At 36.1% G+C, this 18,830-nt stretch overlaps 1 long non-coding RNA gene across 1 annotated transcript; it reads right to left on the reverse strand.

Moving 5' to 3' along the window:
• Positions 1–314: 314 nt before the first annotated feature.
• On the reverse strand, positions 315–15,674 carry LOC121100696. Its single transcript, XR_005832449.1, has 3 exons — positions 13,827–15,674; positions 6,002–6,149; positions 315–580 (listed from the first exon to the last, which is right to left on the reverse strand). It is a non-coding gene; the product is annotated as an uncharacterized LOC121100696 (long non-coding RNA).
• Positions 15,675–18,830: the final 3,156 nt, after the last annotated feature.

Raw genomic sequence — 18,830 nt, forward strand, 5'->3', positions numbered from 1 at the left:
TTTTAGCCATGCTGACAGATGTGAGGTGTTATCTCATCATGGTTTTGATCTGTATTTCCCTGATGATGAGTGATGTTGAGCTCTTTTAATGGGTCTGTTAGCCATCTGGATTTCTTCTTTGGACAAATGTCTGTTCATGTCTTCTGCCCATTTCTTAACTGGATTGTTTGATTTTTGGGTGTTGAGTTTGATAAATTCTTTATAGATTTCAGATACTAACCCCTTATCAGAGTCATCTACAAAAATCTTTTCCCATTCCATAGGTTGCTTTTCAGTGTTGTTGATTCTTTCCTTTGCTGTGCAGAAGATTTTTATCTTGATGAAGTCCCAATAGTTCATTTTTGCTTTTGTTTCCCTTGCCTCTAGAGATGTGTCTAGTAAGAAGCTGCTATAGCAAAGGTCAAAGAAGTGTGTTCCCTTCTAGGATTTTGATAATTTCCTGTCTCACATTTAGGTCTTTCATCCATTTTGAATTTATTTTTCTGTATGGTGTAAGAAAGTGGTCCAGTTTCATTCTTCTGCATGTTGCTGTCCAGTTTTCCCAACACAAGTATGGACTTTTCATTCTCATTACTAGCAGCTGAAGAAAGGAGATAAAAAGACTTCAAAATGACAAAGGACATGATAAACTGAATTTGAAAGAAATTGGAGCAATAAAATATCCTAAACCATGTCCATATTACATGATATCCAAAATTTCTGAAAAACTGCCTTCTCCCTTTTCATCCTTGATTATAAGCTTCAGACTTATTTGACCAACTTGTCTGAAACTGACAGTTGGCTTGGTGATGTCTGGACACTCTAAATCATTTTTACAATGCCAGTGTACTATCAGTTAGCAAGAGGTGACCTTTACCAGAACAAAATCTTCCTGCCTATGTCTCAGCAAATGTTGACAGAAGTATGTGAGAACAAGAGTGATAATAAGATTTATCATATTGAGGCACTGGGTAATAGGAATTCTTCTATAAATTAACAACCCCAGTTGACATTATTTGTGCATTTGTGCAAATGCCAACACAGCCTAACATCTGTCCTGTCAGACAAAAAAAGACACAACTCATTTGATACAGTTAGTGCCCCCCTCATTTCTGAAAAGGTCACTTGCTCTTTAACCTGCTATACATGATTAAACTAGCTTCCAGCAAATAACAATACCAGAAACTAAGGCCTACTATTCAGATGATACTGACAGTAAAAGTACCATTTGTGTCATCTTCTAAATAAATTGTTTCAGAATGTGAAAGCCCCAAATATTTACCAGTACAATGTAACAACTAATACTATTAGCACTCCATACATAAACACATGAATAAAGAACCTTTATACATTTAACATTTTATGCTATTTTATTCTTTATTTCCAGAATGGGTTCTCTTTCACTTGAAAATATTTCATATTCCTACGTAATTCCCATGAATTTCTTCTAGTAAGCCCTGTTTTATTCCCTTCAGCAATATAGATGATATGTGAATCTGGTGACTCTGAGATGTGGCCCTTACAATATGGAATAAAACACTTTTTGTCTAATTTCTAATGAGTTGGGTATTTTTACTTCATATAAAGGAGTATGTATCTTTCTAGGAATAAAAGGGAAGAGCATTATAATCTTCCTTCTATCAAACTTGCCAACTTAAGTTTGTCCTCCAGCAAAAAAACAAAAAATACAAAAACAACTCTGATGGTGGCTATATAGACAAAAAATGTGATTTGAAATCATGTATTCAACATATCTTGATGATGTTGTCTGTGTAGACCTTTGAGGTAAGTAATGCAAAGATGTATCAGACCCAGAAACTTCTCTTAGTTCACAGTTTAGTAAACGAGCCAAGAAAATGTAAAGATGTATCAGACCCAGAGTTTTCCTTTAGTTCATAATTTCATAAAGGAGCAAAGAAAGGCATATTAAGTAGCTTTGATGTTAGGTGGAAAGTGGTTTTTTACAAAGCCATAAGGAGTAATCAAAACAAAAAAGTTATCACCTATGGATAGATCAATGGAATAAAATATATAGTCTAGAAATAGAACCATACACATATGGTCAATTGACTTTCAACAAAGTTACAGAGACAGTTCAATGAAAAAGGCCAGTCTTTCCAACCAAAGGAACCTTGACTCACGCACAAAATTAACTCAAAATGAGTAATGCACCCGAATGTAAAACTAAAAACTACAAAACTAGAAGAAAACAAAGGAGAAAATAATTATGGGTTTAGCAAGTATTCTTTAGATATGACACCAAAAGCACAGTCCATAAAAATACGTATAAGCTGATCTTCGTAAAAATTTAAAAACTTCTGGCCTCTGAATAAAAACTAAGAAATTAAAAGTACAAGCCACAGACTTAAAAAAAATATTTGCAAAACATGTATCTAGTAAAGGACATGTATTCAAAATATTTAAGGTACTCTCAAAACTCAATAAGAAAATAAACAACCCCCCCAAAAAAGAAAAAGAAAATAAGCGACCCAATAAAAAAAAAATACGCACAAAGATTTGAAGACAGGGAACCACAGAAGATACATGGATGACAAATAGGCACAAGAAAAGATACTCAGCACCATTAATCATTAAAGAAATGCAAATTAAAACCATAATGAGATACCAATATACAGCCATCAGGATGCCAAAAATTAAAAACAAAACAAAAACCAGACAATTCCAAGTGATTTTAAAAATATAGAGCAATTGCAACTCTCAAACACTGATATAAGAATGCAAAATAGTTCAAAAAATAGTTTGACAGTTTTTTATAAAGTTAAAACTTACACTTACCATACAACCCATAAATCCCACTCTTAGATATTTATTCAAGAGAAAGGAAAGCTTAGGTTTACATAAAAATCTGTATATCAGTGTTTACAGTGGCTGTATTCATCATATCCAAAAAGTGGAAATGATCCAAATGACTTGTGAATGTATGAAGAAATTGTACCTTTACACAATGGAATAATATTCAGCAAGCAAAAGTAATAAACTAGCGATTTACAATACATATTACATAAATAAATATCAAATGCACCATGTTAAGTGTATGAAGCCAGACTCGAGACTAAATACTGTCTGATTTCATTTATGTGACATTCTGAATAAGCAAAACTATAGGGACAGAGAACCGGTGAGTCAGGGTCTGGGGGTAAGGAGGAGATGATTTCTGTAGAGGGGATTTCTGAGGGATGAAACTTCTATACCTTGATTGTGGTGGCTATAGGACTACATGCATTTGTCAAAACTCATAGAACTGACACTTTTTGAAAAGGGTGTTGTGTTGTGAGTTCGGAGGAAGGAGGAAACCGCAACTGATCAAGAAAAATTACGTGGAACATTACGCAATGGCAGTAAGGGCAAGTTATGGATGGAAAAGCCCTGACGGAGGAAGCTGCAGGGATCAGAGTGAAAAGCAGTACTAAGGAACTGGGGAACCCCGGCTAATACAAAACTGCAGGAAGTCCTGGCTGGCATGAAAAAGAAGTTAGCCTGTCTATGATACCCTGGTAAACACTGGAGAATTTTCACATGGAAATGACATACATTTGTCCTCAGGAAGAAGAAATAAGTTAACATTTCTCAAATGGCTTGTGCATCAGAAATTCTATTTCTGGTTTAGTTAATAGGAGCAATGGCTGAGAAATATGCTTTTTTAACAGAACCTTAGACCTCATCCCCAGCTAATTCTAGTGTGGTTTATCCAAGAAACTGAAAAAAAAAATATTGTGACATTTTTTCAACCAATCAAGTAGTTTCGTTCATTGTTTGACCAAAAATCCTAAGACCTTCTCTCCACCATCTGGGTCCTTACAGGTAAGAGGTTCAGGAAATCATCTGCAGCTTCATCCCTCAAATGCTACTGGCCCTTTGAGCAGAAGGAGCCACTGGAGCAGTGGTCACCAAAAATCAACATATTTTTGGTGACTACTATATGCGTATAGACAGCTTACATTTATTTCTGAGGGTGTCTGATGTGATGGAAAGAATGCTGAAATCAGAGTTGTGAGACCTCAGTCAGTATCTTGCTATTGACTGTGTGACTCTGAAGCATCTACTAAACTTCTCAGAGCCTAAAGTTATCAACAGTGTGCATGTATCTTAAAATGCCTACCCTCTCAGCCTCAGGGTGACTTAGAGGTTCATAAGAAATCTTGTTTGTGAAAAGCTCTTTGAAATAATCTACCAAGTGCTATACAAATGTGAGACATTTTAATCCCTTTGGGTTAAATCATTAAATCTCTAGACAACTCTATTTAAATGCAAATATGTTGTATAAGAAGGTATAACATTAGCACATATATTAGAGTTTTAGCTATGCATTAGAGTACATGTTTTTTTTTTTTTTTCCACAAAAATTTGACAATGAAGAAATGGGTGGTAGGGCCATTACATTTTAATAGGAGAGGGGAAGAAACTATACAGGAGGCAAAACTTCACTTCTACCTTCTTAGGGTCTCTGGTTGGGCCTGAGAATTAAGCTGACATAAGATAGGTTGACAGGAGAAAAACATACAGATTTTACACAAGTTCTGCATGATACAGGAGCCCTCACAAGGAAATGAAGAACTGAAGAAGTGGTAAAAGCTAAATGTCTTCTATTCTGGGTTGAAGAAAGAGAAGCAATAGTAGAAAAGTAACTAAAATACATGGGGAGGCTAACAGCAGATGAGTATTATAGTAAGATGTTCTTTTTTTTTTTTTTAAAGATTTTATTTAAAAATCTTTTTAAAATCAGAGAGAGAGACAGCCAGTGAGAGAAGGAACACAAGCAGGGGGAGTGGGAGAGGAAGAAGCAGGCTCCCAGCCGAGCAGGGAGCACGATGCGGGGCTCGATCCTAGGATCCTGGGATCACGCCCTGAGCCGAAGGCAGACACTCAACGACTGAGCCCCCCAGGCGCCCCTCTAGTAAGATGTTCTTGTACAGAATTCTCTCAGCCTTGAGTCCCCATCTATGGTAATGAGAATGTTTCTTTCCTCCTGGTATAAAGAGGAATCTTGCACATGGGAGTTTTATCTACTGCTTTTAGGAAGAAAAGACAGGTCGAAACACTCTTCTTATGCTTGCATTTTTTAAAGTACTCAAAGTAATTCTATGGCATATTCTGGGATGGCATATATGTCTGCTACTATTCAGAATCATATAGAAAGGAAGAATAAGAGAGTTAGGAAAAATTCAGTGCATGGATCTGAAGGTAGGTCGTAGGAAAGTTAAATAGTGTGAGGACCAGAAGTGCACATGAAAGGCTCTGAAAGCCAATGGGCTTACTTTGAGGTCTTGCCTAGGCTTGGTTCTGATTCCTCAGGGGAAAAATGTCTTTGCCAAAGGCATATCTTTTTCTTTTCCTAGAGGCAACAGTGAAGGGAGTAATAGACATAGCTGAACAAGCTATTTGCAACCTCTTTGTGTGTGTGTGTGGTGTGTGCATCTCACATATACATGTATCTGACACAAGGAATGCTGTGTGGATATACCAAACTGTGTGGAACACAAAGCAGCACCCCTACTAGTTTGGAGAGACCACTGTGTGTATGAATCCCCCACTTCTTTACATGCCCTCGGGTCTTACATTTAGATCCTAGTGTACTGAGGGGAGAAATGGAACCTTACACAGTTTCTTTAGACCCTCGCAATAAAATGAACTGGGCTATGACCATTGCCAGAAAAGAACATGCAGGTACCAGGTTAGATGCTCAAAGACATTAAGACCCCAGAAAATGGGAAAAGGTCATAAGTCAAACCTGGCCCTGTAGCTTATTTGCACATACCCAATTCCATTCTCCCCTCTCTTGCAATTCCAGGTTGAAGGCTCTTCTGCCACAGGAGGAAAGTTAGAGCCCTGGAAGTCCCACATATAAATAGGGAAGGCAATGCCACAGCTTAGGGAAGAAGGCTCCTCTGACATGCATTTAAATCACTTAGATGGTTTGGTAGTTCCTTGGCTTAAAGGCAGTCAATTGTGTTGACCCTTGGGGTTTACGTGAGCTTCTCAATTACAAAGACAGCACTTTCACCTTTGGGATCCCCAGCCTTGAAAACTGCTGTAGGCTCTCCAATCTCTCATAACTTGCCCAAATAGGAGCCAGCTTCCTCTGAGGTGCATTAGAACTTCTCCTGGGCATTTCCACCTGCCATCCATAAAGGCAGCTAAACAAACAAGAGCTGTGAGAGGAATACAAGAAAATCATAGAAAAATAATCTTGTTTCAACAACAATAATCTTGTTTCAACAGCCTATCTGGACTGTTATTCAATCACTGTCAAAGGAGAAATGAGTTCCAAATGTAGAATTAATTTTACATAAAGCCTTCTGTACTTGTCTCCATATTCATATCCGACATTTGGCAGTAAGACACAAATTCATCTCTTTAGAACTCATCTTCTTTCTTTTAAACATTAATTAATGAATGGAAAATTTCTGAAAAGTAGAACATCCCCATGACAGCAAATGCAAAATGTGCAAAAGGAGGTACAGAAGGAAAAGAGAAGCTTCTCTTTCATCCTAGCCCCCAGTCACCTGTTCCTTTTCTAGAAGCGAACTCTTAGCAGTTGCAGAGACAGTCTTCATATATAAACATGTGTGAGTATATCCTTTCGTTTTTTTTTCAAGTTGTATGTTATAGATTTTCTTTTCACCTTGCTTCTTTGCTGTATCTGTATCTCTCTATCTCTGTGTTTCTATATGATAACCATTTTTGTCTCCTATGTGAACTACATATAAATTTCTTTTTAAAAAAAGATTTTATTTATTAATTTGACAGAGAAAGAGAGCACAAGCAGGGAGAGTGGCAGGCAGAGGGAGAGGGAGAAGCAGGCTCCCGGCTGAGCAGAGAGCCAAACGTGGGCTCCACCTCAAGACCCTGGGATCATGATCTGAGCCAAAGGCAGACACTTTGCCAACTGAGCCACCCAGGTGCCCCTTACATATAAATTTCTCATATTATTTTTAATAGCTGCATTGTGTTTCTTTGTGTGGCTGTAGCATAATTTCTTTAACTGAACCCTTATTCATAGTCACTTACGTTGTTATGAAGCTCTTATATTACAACACTGAATATCTTTGTGGCAATATAATTTCACTCAAGGGCAAGAATACACTAGATAAATTCCAAGAAGTGGAAATGCTGGGAAAAAAAAGAACATGTGTTTTTTATATATGTGGCTGCATTTCCCTCCCTAAATTATTTTACCAATTCAAAATCACACCAATAACATCTAAGATTTCCTATTTCCTTATGTTACTGAACTTTCAGATCTTTGATGATTAGGTATGTTAACATGAGAATTTTAATGTAGCTTTCATATGATTCCTTCCTAAAATAAGGGAGAGTAAACATCTATTTATATGTTTAAACATCTATTTATATGTTTAAAAACCATTTTGTTTCTTTTCTATGAACTTTCCATTTTTTAACCTGTTTTTTTAATTGTGTTTTTGGTCTTGTTGATTTGTAGGAGCTGCTTTATATTAATTGTTAAGTGTAAGTATTTTTCCTAAGATTTTTGTCTTTGTTTTCTTGTTTTTGTTTGGGGTTGTTGTCTTTTGATGTTGTTGTCTTTTGCTAAACAGCATTCTTTTTTAATTTTATTGTATTGCCGCATTAACAATTTTTATGACTTTGTGTTATATTTAGAAAGTATTTCCCAATGCCAAATTAATTTTAAAAATTATCTTTTGTCTTTATGGTTTTATACTCTTTACTTATAAATTTCATCTGGAAATTTTTTTTTTTTGTATAAGAAATTAAGGAGGTATCCATAAAAACATTTTCTGTAGAAGTATATCTGGTTGCCTTAACACCAATGTTGAATAACCCATTTTTCCATGATATGAAGTGCTGCTTATATCATAATCATGCTGTCTTATCTATTTGGCTTTATTGCTAGATTTCTATTTTTTTAAAAGATTTTATTTATTTATTTGAGAGAGAGAGTGAGCGAGAGAGAGCACATGAGTGGGAGGAGGGGCAGAGGGAGAGGAAGAAACAGACACCCCACTGAGCAGGGAGCCCCATGCCGGGGCTTGATCCCAAGTCCTTGGTATGACCTGAGACGAAGACAGATGCTTAACTGACTTAATTACCCAGGCACCCTATTACTAGATTTCTAAAATAATGTTTTAACTTCATAATAGGGCTTGCAATCTCAAGTTGGTAATTTGAATTATCTTTCTTCTTTCCTTTCTTCTTTATCCCTCTTATGTGCATGCTCTCCTTCTTTTCCTAAAATACCCTGCTGTCTACAAATGGCTATAGACACATGAAAAAATGCTCAACATCACTCATCATCAGGGAAAACCAAATCAAAACCATGATGAGATACCACCTCACACCTATCAGCATGGCTAAAAGTAACTCAAGAAACAACAGATGTTGGTGAGCATGCGGAGAAAGGGGAACCCTCTTGCACTGTTGGATGGAATGCAAACTGGTGCAGACACTCTGGAAAACAGTATGGAGTTTCCTCAAAAAGTTAAAAATAGAGCTACCCTATGACCCAGCAATTGCACTACTAGGTATTTACTCAAAGGATATAAAGGATTCAAAGGAGCACATGCACCCTGATGTTTATAGCAGCATTATCAACAACAGCCAAATTATGAAAAGAGCCCAAACGTCCATTGACTGATGAATGGATACAGAAGAGGTGGCATGCATGCATACACACACACACACACACACACACACACAGAATATTACTCAGCCATCAAAAAGAATGAAATCTTGCCATTTGCAATGATGTGGATAGAGCTCGAATGTATCATGCTAAGCAAAATAAGTCAGTCAGAGAAAGACAAATACCATATTATTTCACTCATATGTGGAATTTAAGAAATGAAACAGATGAACAAGGGGAAAGGAAAGAATAAAAAGAGAGGGAAGCAAACCATAAGAGACTCTTCACTATGGAGAACAAACTGAGGGTTAATAGAGAAAGGTTTGTGGGGGATGGGTTAAATGGGTGATGGGTATTAAGGAGGGCACTTGCTGGGATGAGCAGTGGGTGTTATATGTAAGTGATGAAACACTAAATTCTACTTCTCAAATCAGTATTACCCTACATGTCAACTAACTAAAAATTAAATTAAACCTTGAAGAAAAAAAAAACTTTCTGAAAGCCCTATTTGACATCATGTTCTATACCCAAGAATAGCACCAAAGGGGACTACATAACATCAATATGAGAAAACAATTACAAATTGTTTAAAATTTCAAATTGATTAAAATAACACTTTTACTACAAAATACACGTACAACTCGTTTTTTAGAATGGAAAGATTTAAAAATAAAGTATAAGAATGAACCCCCATGCTTCACAATTACACAACCTTTGAACATTCATCAATTTCTCATATGTTGTTATTTTCCTTTTCTTTTACTGTCAGAATATATTAAATAAAATTATAGACACCATATCATTTCTTCTATAAATACTTAATATGTCTCTCTAATGGAGAAGAATTTTTAGAAATATAATCAAAGGACCATTATCATACCTAACAAAATTAGCAATAATTATTTTGTATCAGCCAACATCCAGTCCATGTTCCCAACTTCCTTCCCCATTGTCTCAAAAACATCTTTTTATAGTTCATTACTTGACTTTGAATCCAAACAAGTCCTATACATCACATTTGAATGACTTCTGTCTTAAGTTTCTTTTAGTTCATAAGACTTTCCTTCTTTCTATACTAGTTCTCTTTAAGGACCCTCCCCTACAAGGTCATTCCTTTTAAATCAGGTCATTTGTCCTATTGGATTTCTCACACTATATATTTGATTGATACGTTTGTGAATTAATTTAGCATATTTGTTTAGACTTATTTTCTATATATAGTGGTTGGAACTTATTTTCTATATATAAGCTTGATTAGATTCAGAAATTCAGGTTTTATTTTATTCTATTCTATTTTATTTTATTTTTGGTAAAAACACATAAGTGGTTCTATGTGCTTCTTATTGTATTACATTGGAGACACATAATACCTGATCTTCCTACTTTTTGTGATACTCAGAGTGGTCAAGAAATCCAGTTTCATCCATTATAAAGTTGCTATCAACCATTTACCTCATGGTTTTAGCAGCCACTGATGATTGCTATCTAGATCAGTTATTGTATTAGGGTTTGTAAAATGGAGATCTTCTAATTCTATTATTTCTTATCTATTTATTAATTACATTTCTTCTATACATCTCTGTTAATATGATCAATATAAAACACGTATTTCCCCAAATACCTTTATTATATTTTTACCTCATCAAAAAACAAAAGACAATTATTCAAAATAATGGCAATAATTTTATAGTAGGAAATAAAGAAACAAGTAGGTTTTTAGTTGTCCTTTACTGGAAAACAACAACAACCACTTAATTTCCTGGAGCACATAACTATACTGTCAAAAAGAACAATAACCACTTAGGACACATGTGTAAAAATGTGTAATATTAGAAAATTACATGAGAATACAATGATATAATGCAATATTAGACATTTGAACAAAAAATTTGTTTGTTAAAATTTTTACTAATTTTCATTAATATAAGCCCTCACTGAAATATAATTAACTGAAGACAAAGATTTTTGTCTATTTTGTTCAGGGCTGGATTTGCAAGACCTAGAAAGATGATTGACATCATAGGCTCTTGGTAAATATTTATTGAATCCATATTGAATTAATGAGTGAGATAATTTCAATAAGTAAGTAGTTAACAGTAATTACATCAAACAATAAGAGAATGAAGGGGAAAATCCATTCTGGTTATTTGTGGCAACAGTTAATAGTTCACCACTGTGAGTTAAGAACTCATATTAGAAATCTGTGTGTGTTACCATATGTAAAATTTAGTGGCTTTAAATTATTTACCTACTTCCCTTGCTCATAAAGCACAACCGTCTCTGGGTTGAAGAATCAGTGGCATAATTTTTATTGCTCCCATTAGTAGCCTCTAATCCTATTTTTCTAGTCAAAAGCAATTTCAAATTAAGCATCCTCCATGCTTAACAAATACTTGTTGGATGGATGAATACAAAATTTATTCATGTACTGTGGTTGCTGATAAGATATGTACCCAAGTTTTCTCTATAAAAAAGGAATGTTCTAAGATTTCTTGCTATTTTACTTAATTATACTATTACTAGGATGGGGATAAATATATTCAAAAATCCCTTTTGAAGGCACAATCTTAAAAAATCTCATGATGTCACATATATTTTATAAAGAAAGAAAAATGCCCTTGCTTTAGAAATACTGGTCTACTGATTCCCCTCCAGCTTCTCTGTTAACTCTTTCTCTTTTTATGTGTCTCTTCTTCTTTTCATCTCTTACATGTAAGGGATAATGTTCATTGTTTCTCCTTTAGTGAATTCATTGACTTTTACATGTCAACAAAGAGTTACTTAATTTTTAAATTTTTTTAAAAAAGTTTTATTTACTTAAGTTATCTCTACACCCACCATGGGGCTTGAACTTATAACCCCAGGATGGCTGCTCTTCTGACTGAGTCAACCAGATGCCCCAAGAGTTACTTAAATTTTTATCTGTCTCTCACACACATGCACTCACACAAACTGTATCACCAGTTCTGACCTATTTCCTGTGCTCTGGGTCTGCATTTCCAGTTGCACAATGCTTCAAACATGTCTAAAGCCAAGTCCCAAACAGAATTCCAAAATAATTCCACTGTATTCTATAGACATTACTATTTCTGTCAATGATACCATTTTCTTAGTCTCTCAAGCTTAAAACCTTGTTATCACCCTAATCTTCTTGATACATTTGCCATCCACCTACAATTAATCACTAAATCCCATTGGTTTGACTTCCTTAATCTCTTGAATTGGTCTCTTCTGTTCCATTCCCATGATCCCTTCTCTCATTACCTCTCAGCTGAATTATCATAATAGCCTCTTAATTGGTCTTCAGTCTTTCCCTACTCCAATTTTGTCTTCTGCTACAAATTAATCTTCCTAATGCACAACTCTAAGTACATCACCTTGCCGCTCACAAAACCCAGTAGTTCCCATCACTTAGAGGATTAAGTATAAACTATTTTGATTGAGATATATGAACTTTGTCTGAATCTTCCATAACATATGCCCCAATGCCCAGCCAGAGTGAGTTATTTCCTACTTCCCAAAAGAACTCTAGAATTACCTGCCTCTATTTCTTTATATTTCTCTCCATCTGGAATATTCGCATTCCACAGCCCTTTTCTTATCCTTGTCCATAAAAAATACCCTCAAAACACTGCACAAATGTCCTAGGCTTCCTGAAGACTTTTTATTCATGCTTTTATCATATTGCATTCTCTCTCTTTTCTGAATGTTTACAACACTTTGTAATTTCTTCTCTTAGAACAATTATCACATGTGACTTTATATTGTGATGACTCGTATACTTACTGGATATCCCCTTTAGGAAAGAAGACAAGTTTTTAAATCTATTCACATTCTTTTCTCCTCACTCACAAGACATGATATAGTATTTTGCATACTGTAAAGCCTTACAAGTATATGTTCAATTAACTTCAAGAGGTGTTTGTGGTAATTCTGAAAAATCAGCTATACTACTTCTACATTGACAGAAACAGCCCTGCTAAAATGGCTACTGTGCTGACATCAGCCAACTGTTACCCAGCATTGACTCAGAGAAGGGCAGTAAAGTCAAAATGTACAGTAATGTTCATTTTGAAAACTTAAAAGACAGGAACTATGCTTTCTGCTTCCTTTTTTCACATCACATAGAAGCTAATATGATGCTAACCATACTGTGACTAATATATTCTTGATAATTTATATAAACTATAGTATTTGTTGCCAAAATTCCTCAAATAATAACAAAAGATTCACTATTTTGAAATCAACTAATCAAAGTCCTCAAGTATCCAAATTTGGTTTTTAATCCTCTAAGGAGAATCACTAAAGTCATAACAAAAAAAGTTAATTTTAGCAATTAAATTGCTGTAAATAACCTCCAAGTAGTAGGTATACACAAAGTCAAATCTCTAACATTTTTCTGTCTACTATTCCTTGGTCTTCTGTCATCCTGCTACACATGAGGACTGTTGTGCATAATGACTATCCTGGGGTACTGCCAGACCCTTCTTTATCAAAGACAGATCTGTGTTCTGTCTACTCTAATCATAAAGCAAATATGTAAGACATTTTATTTATTTTATTTTATTTATCTTTAAGTAAACTCCACCCCCAACGTGGAGCTCAAACTCACAACCCTGAGATCAAGAGTTACATGTTCTACTGACTGAGCCAGCCAGGCACCCCTACTTTAGACATTTTAGATTTTCAAAAGCACACATTCACACTGAAAAGTGTTTATGAATAATAGAGTTAAAGAGACACTACAAATCATCTCTATGAATTCAAGTTACAATGACTTAGTAAAAAATTAAAACAATACCAATCTCTAATTCAGAGCTTCCTACCATCCCTACCAGAGTTGGAGTGGTGGGAAGCCTTAAAAATTTAAAACCTCTATAGTTGTTTGGTGCCACCAAATGAACAGAAGTTATTGGGTAAGGCATCTCAGTTATTTATAATGGTTCTAGGAATGGATGGTTATATAAACACTTATGATGTGCTTAAGAATGACATACCTCAGGGACACCTGGATGGCTCAGTAGGTTAAGCATCTGACTCTTGGTTTCGGCTCAGATCATGATCTTAGGGTTATGGGATCTGGCCCTGCCATGGGCTCTCTGCTCAGCAGGGAATCTGCTTGAGGATTTTCTCTCTCCCTCTCCCTCTGCCCCTCCCCTGCTGGTTCTCTCTCTTTCTCAAATAAATAAATAATTTTTTTTTTTTTTTTTTAGAAATGACATACCTCAGTTATAAAGCTGTGGTAGGTAAAACTGCAGGTCTATGGTGAGAAGGTTGAGCTCTCTCCCCTCCACTGGATATCTTGAGAAAGGAAGGATAATTGGATTAAACAAACTGATGAAGTGTGACTTAGGGAAATAAATAGGAAGAATTCTGCTCTACTGTTGTCTCATTTTCCTTCCTCGTTTCACCCTTAACTAATTGGAAGTACATCTGGCAAAATATCTACCTTCTGTGGGCCTCAGTGTCTTCTTACGCTATACAAGGAAGTTGAACTATATGATCATTGGCCCATCCTGCTTTCTTTCTCTTAGGGAGAAACAGTCAATGAACTCATAATTAGTAATATAATTTCAGATAATAAGTGCCATGCAGAAAATAAAGGGGGCCCAAAGAGTGACTAGGAGTAAGGAGGTGACATTTAAGCTGAACTGAGGCATATGAAAATGTGGGGGAAAGTATGCTAGAGAGAACACGGAATGCAAAAACCCCAAGGCAGGAAAAAGGCCACCATGGAGGCTGGGGTAGTAATAGGAAATGACATTGGGGAGGTGAGTTTATGGTAAAGAGTTTGAATTTGAGTTTACTACTATTGATAAAGGTAGCCATTAAAGAATTTGATGCTAGAAAGTGATCTGATCTGATGTAAGCTTTAAGACATTACCTGAGGAGTTATGTGGGGAATAGACTATAGAGAAGCAAGAGTGGGAGCAGGTAAGGCAGAAGGATGAGGATGGTGATATGGACTAGGGCTTCAGTAGTGAGCCAATGGTGAGAAACAATTAGACCTAAAACTATGTTTAGGAGAGAGCAAACACAAGATTTGCTAAGGGATTGGATGTGGGATGTGAGGAAAAAAGACAGGTAAGGATGCCTAATTATTGATGTGTCAAATACATGGTTTTATCTATTGTGATAAATTAATATATGGACTTGTTGGTAACTTGCAACAATTCAGTTGTATATGTGGCTGGATTTCAGTGGAGATGTCAAGATTGAAAATGGAGAGTTGGGAGACCTCAGCTTATAGATGGTACTTAAAACCATGGGACTGGATAAAATCTTGAATGCTCTCACATTTACCTTTTTATTATCTACCTGCAGAAAAATTGGATCAGGTACATTAAGTAATTCTTATTAAATTACTTGCCATGGTATTCCGAAGTTTTTTTTTTTTGTGCTAATTTAATGAAGCGATACAGATAAGGAGAGAAGCTATGAAGTGTGCTTCTGAAAATACATGGTTTCAGTTGTACCTTAATTTAAGACTTCACTATTGGTATTTTATGACCACGCAGTATTTTCCAGGCATATCTTCACCTAATATTTTCTTTGTCCAAATGAAAGGGAAGACACAAGTTTTATCATCTAAATTTACTTTGATTGTATCCCTACCATTTAGTTTCTGATCTATCCAAAGCCAATTGATTTCCAATTAAGAACAAAGTTTTCTTTAATTTTAAATCCATTTAATTAATTGTTTTAATTCCAAACTTAACAGAGTTGCAGGAAAAGCCTGGTTTAAAGTTTATTCTTAATGAAGAAAACAGAAGATTGCAGAAACTGGAAACATAAGCTTCTATTGTTAACAATAAGTTCTTTCTCTTTTATAATAGAATCTTGAGTTGCACCCCTAATTCCCCCTTTTTGTTAGGATTCTAAGATAAACATTTAAGTCTGCTTTACATAAATGGTATGAAAGACAAAGGTTTAATTCCTTAATAGACAAAAGTCTTTATAAATCAATAAGTAAGTAAATAATGATGCATATCCCAACAACAATGAAAACTATACAAAGGATAGAATTAGGAAGTTTACATTAAAAAGATGCCTAACCTCGGGGCGCCTGGGTGGCACAGCGGTTAAGCGTCTGCCTTCGGCTCAGGGCGTGATCCCAGCGTTCTGGGATCGAGCCCCACATCAGGCTCCTCCTCTATGAGCCTGCTTCTTCCTCTCCCACTCCCCCTGCTTGTGTTCCCTCTCTCACTGGCTGTCTCTATCTCTGTCAAATAAATAAATAAAATCTTTAAAAAAAAAAAAAAAAAAGATGCCTAACCTCAATTTATGCCCATTGTACTTGGATCTTATTTTAGAATAATAGAGTCTAATTTTGAGAAATCTGCCACATAATTCTGTAACTTTCTGTAACTGATCATACATTTCACTTTCCTTAGCTCCCTCAACTATTAATCTGAGTCTGCGTTGTCCTCCTCATTCATCTCTGGTTTTAATCCTGCTCAGCAGAATCACTTTAGATCTAAGCTAAGGAAAGTGAGGCAGTAGAAGTAGGAAATATTGCTGGTCTTAATTATCAATCACCAATTCCGAGCTCTTTCCTGCATTTTGACTTTTTTTGGATACATTTTCTAAATCTTCATTTTGCTCTTATTTTCCCACTTTCTGATTAATCTACCTTTTGAAATTTGTTTTCAGTATTTATTCTTACAGTCCCTTCTGCATCACTTTATATAACAAAATGTTTAAGGCTTTCTTGAAATTTCCCAAAGGGATGGGGTGCCCGAGTGGCTCAGTTGGTTAAGCATCTGCCTTCAGCTTAGGTCATGATCTCAGGGTCCTGGGAGCGAGCCCTGAGTTGTGTTCCCTGCTCAGCAGGAAGCCTGCTTCTCCCTCCGGCGCCACCCCCCCCCACTTGTGCTCTCTCTCTCTCAAATAAATAAATGAAATCTTAAAAAAAAATTTCCTGAAGGGAAACCCAATTAAAGTTACCACTGAACATTAACTAATATGTAAACATTTCCTTGGAAGGTGGAACAGAAATGTTTTTGAAAATTCATGCCAAGGAAAGGACTCTCAACAATGACATTTTAGCGTTGAAAACTGGCAGTTGCATTTTATAGAGATATTGCTTCTAGCAGGTAACAGGAAAATTGCTCTTAGGATAAAAACATTTCTTTGAAGAATTTCTTAAATTGCCCTTAAATATCCAGAAGCTGGGTGTTAGAAGCTCAGAAGCTAAAAACTTATTTTTTCCTCAAAAGGGAATAAAAGATTGATCAGAGTGAGCCTGGCAGTCACGCCAAGTCTGGTTTGAAGAGGGAAGTGAGGCAGTTTCTCGGTAGAAGGCAAGGAGTTAAATGAAGCAATTCTTTCTCTCTCCTCTTTACAAAGGCACTTCCTTGATTTTTTTTTTTTAATTTTTTTAGTTAAATCCTCCTTTGATGCCATTCTACTCTATCACAGTATCATATCCAGTTTTGGCTATTTCTAACTTTTTACCTATGTGATGACTAACATATTTCTTTATTATCTTACCAACAGGATTTAACACTCTTGAACAGACACAGCAACCAATGGACAGAGACATGTGGCAAGAACAAAAGGTTTTAACAATAGCTGGTACAATATTAGGTCCAAGGATGGTCCTCATGTGAACAATAACATTAAAATGGACCACATACTGTTCTTCTTTTACATTAGAGTAACCAACATCTAAGACGGCTGATCAACCGTTACCGGGGACCCACTTACTGACAGTGGTGCGGCTCTGACTCAGGCCAGGATCCTGAATTGACCCCCTCACATGCAGTACAGGCAGGTGCACACCACAGTCCTCAGGTGAGTGCTCCACCTTGAAGCAGAAGCTACCTTCCCATCAACCCAGCATTTACCCAACTGACAAATCCAGACACTGGAAGCCAGTCTGCATCTCTTGGAGATGTTGTTTTTCTAAAAGGAGACAGAGACAGTTTGGCTTTAAAGGACCTACCCTATGTGTCTTCTGCTGAAACTCAGAGCCCAAACTCAGTGCTGAATTGGGTTCCCTTCTGGGCAGCAAACATTTTTTCCATTAAGCTCTCAATTTTTTGTCCCTTAGTCTTTATGTTTCATGTTTGAATTTCTTCCTTTCAGAGTCATAAATTAGTGACAGAATTAGCTAGGTTGATAATTATTGGTTAAAGAATAGACTTTGCAGGGGTGCCTGGGTGGCACAGCAGTTAAGCGTCTGCCTTCGGCTCAGGGCATGGTCCCGGCGTTATGGGATCGAGCCCCACATCAGGCTCCTCTGCTGGGAGCCTGCTTCTTCCTCTCCCACTCCCTCTGCTTCCCACTCCCCCTGCTTGTGTTCCCTCTCTCGCTGGCTGTCTCTATCTCTGTCAAATAAATTTTAAAAATCTTAAAAAAAAATAGACTTTGCAAACAAGGGGTTGATAAAGCATGTCTTGTTATAACAAACTTAAAAGCAACCAAAGCAGGGCTTTCTTTTAGTTTGAAAAGAAATTATTTTTGGAGTTAAGAAACTGTATTAAATTGAATCTCTACCAACCCACTCTCAGATAATAACCCATCAGAAACAGCATTAGAAAAAAATATAAAAGAATGTTGATGGACTATGTGGGCTGAGAAGACTTGGGTAAAACACAAAATGTATCCATTTGATGCAAAATAGAAATAACTATTAATTTGAACCATTTTTTTTTAAATCAAAAGCCAACTCTTCCATCAAAGTGCATTCTACAGCAGAGATGCAAAAATGAACTTCTTTGAAATACTTGAGAAATTGAAGAGACAACTCTGATTTCAATCAAAGCATGAAACTTTTTCTTATAACTTTTTTAGATATTATGCACTTCTGTACCCCAAAATTCATATTCTTAGAAAGATACTCATTGAGGAATGTGGTCCAAGATAGCAACATCGGAAGACACTGAATTCATCTCCTCCCACAGACACACTGAATCCACACCTACATACAGAACAATTCCTCCTGAAGAAGAATTGAAGGCTGACCAAACAGTTTCTGTACAACAAATGAGAGAGGGACCACACAGAGAAGGGTAGAAGAGATGGAGACACGATATTGATGGAAACCCCATCCCACACATACAACCTGACTTTTGATAAGAAGGGATATCACTAAGGGGCCCGTGCAAGGCTTACCCACTCTGGGGTACAGGGGAAAAAAACAATGGTATAAAGGGCAACTAAACTATAAGTGACGGAAATCCATTTACTAAACACAGATCATCTGCCAAATGGACAGGGAACT

Source organism: Ursus maritimus, unplaced genomic scaffold, assembly GCF_017311325.1.
Source record: "Ursus maritimus isolate PB19 unplaced genomic scaffold, ASM1731132v1 scaffold_5, whole genome shotgun sequence".
Taxonomy (NCBI): domain Eukaryota; kingdom Metazoa; phylum Chordata; class Mammalia; order Carnivora; family Ursidae; genus Ursus; species Ursus maritimus.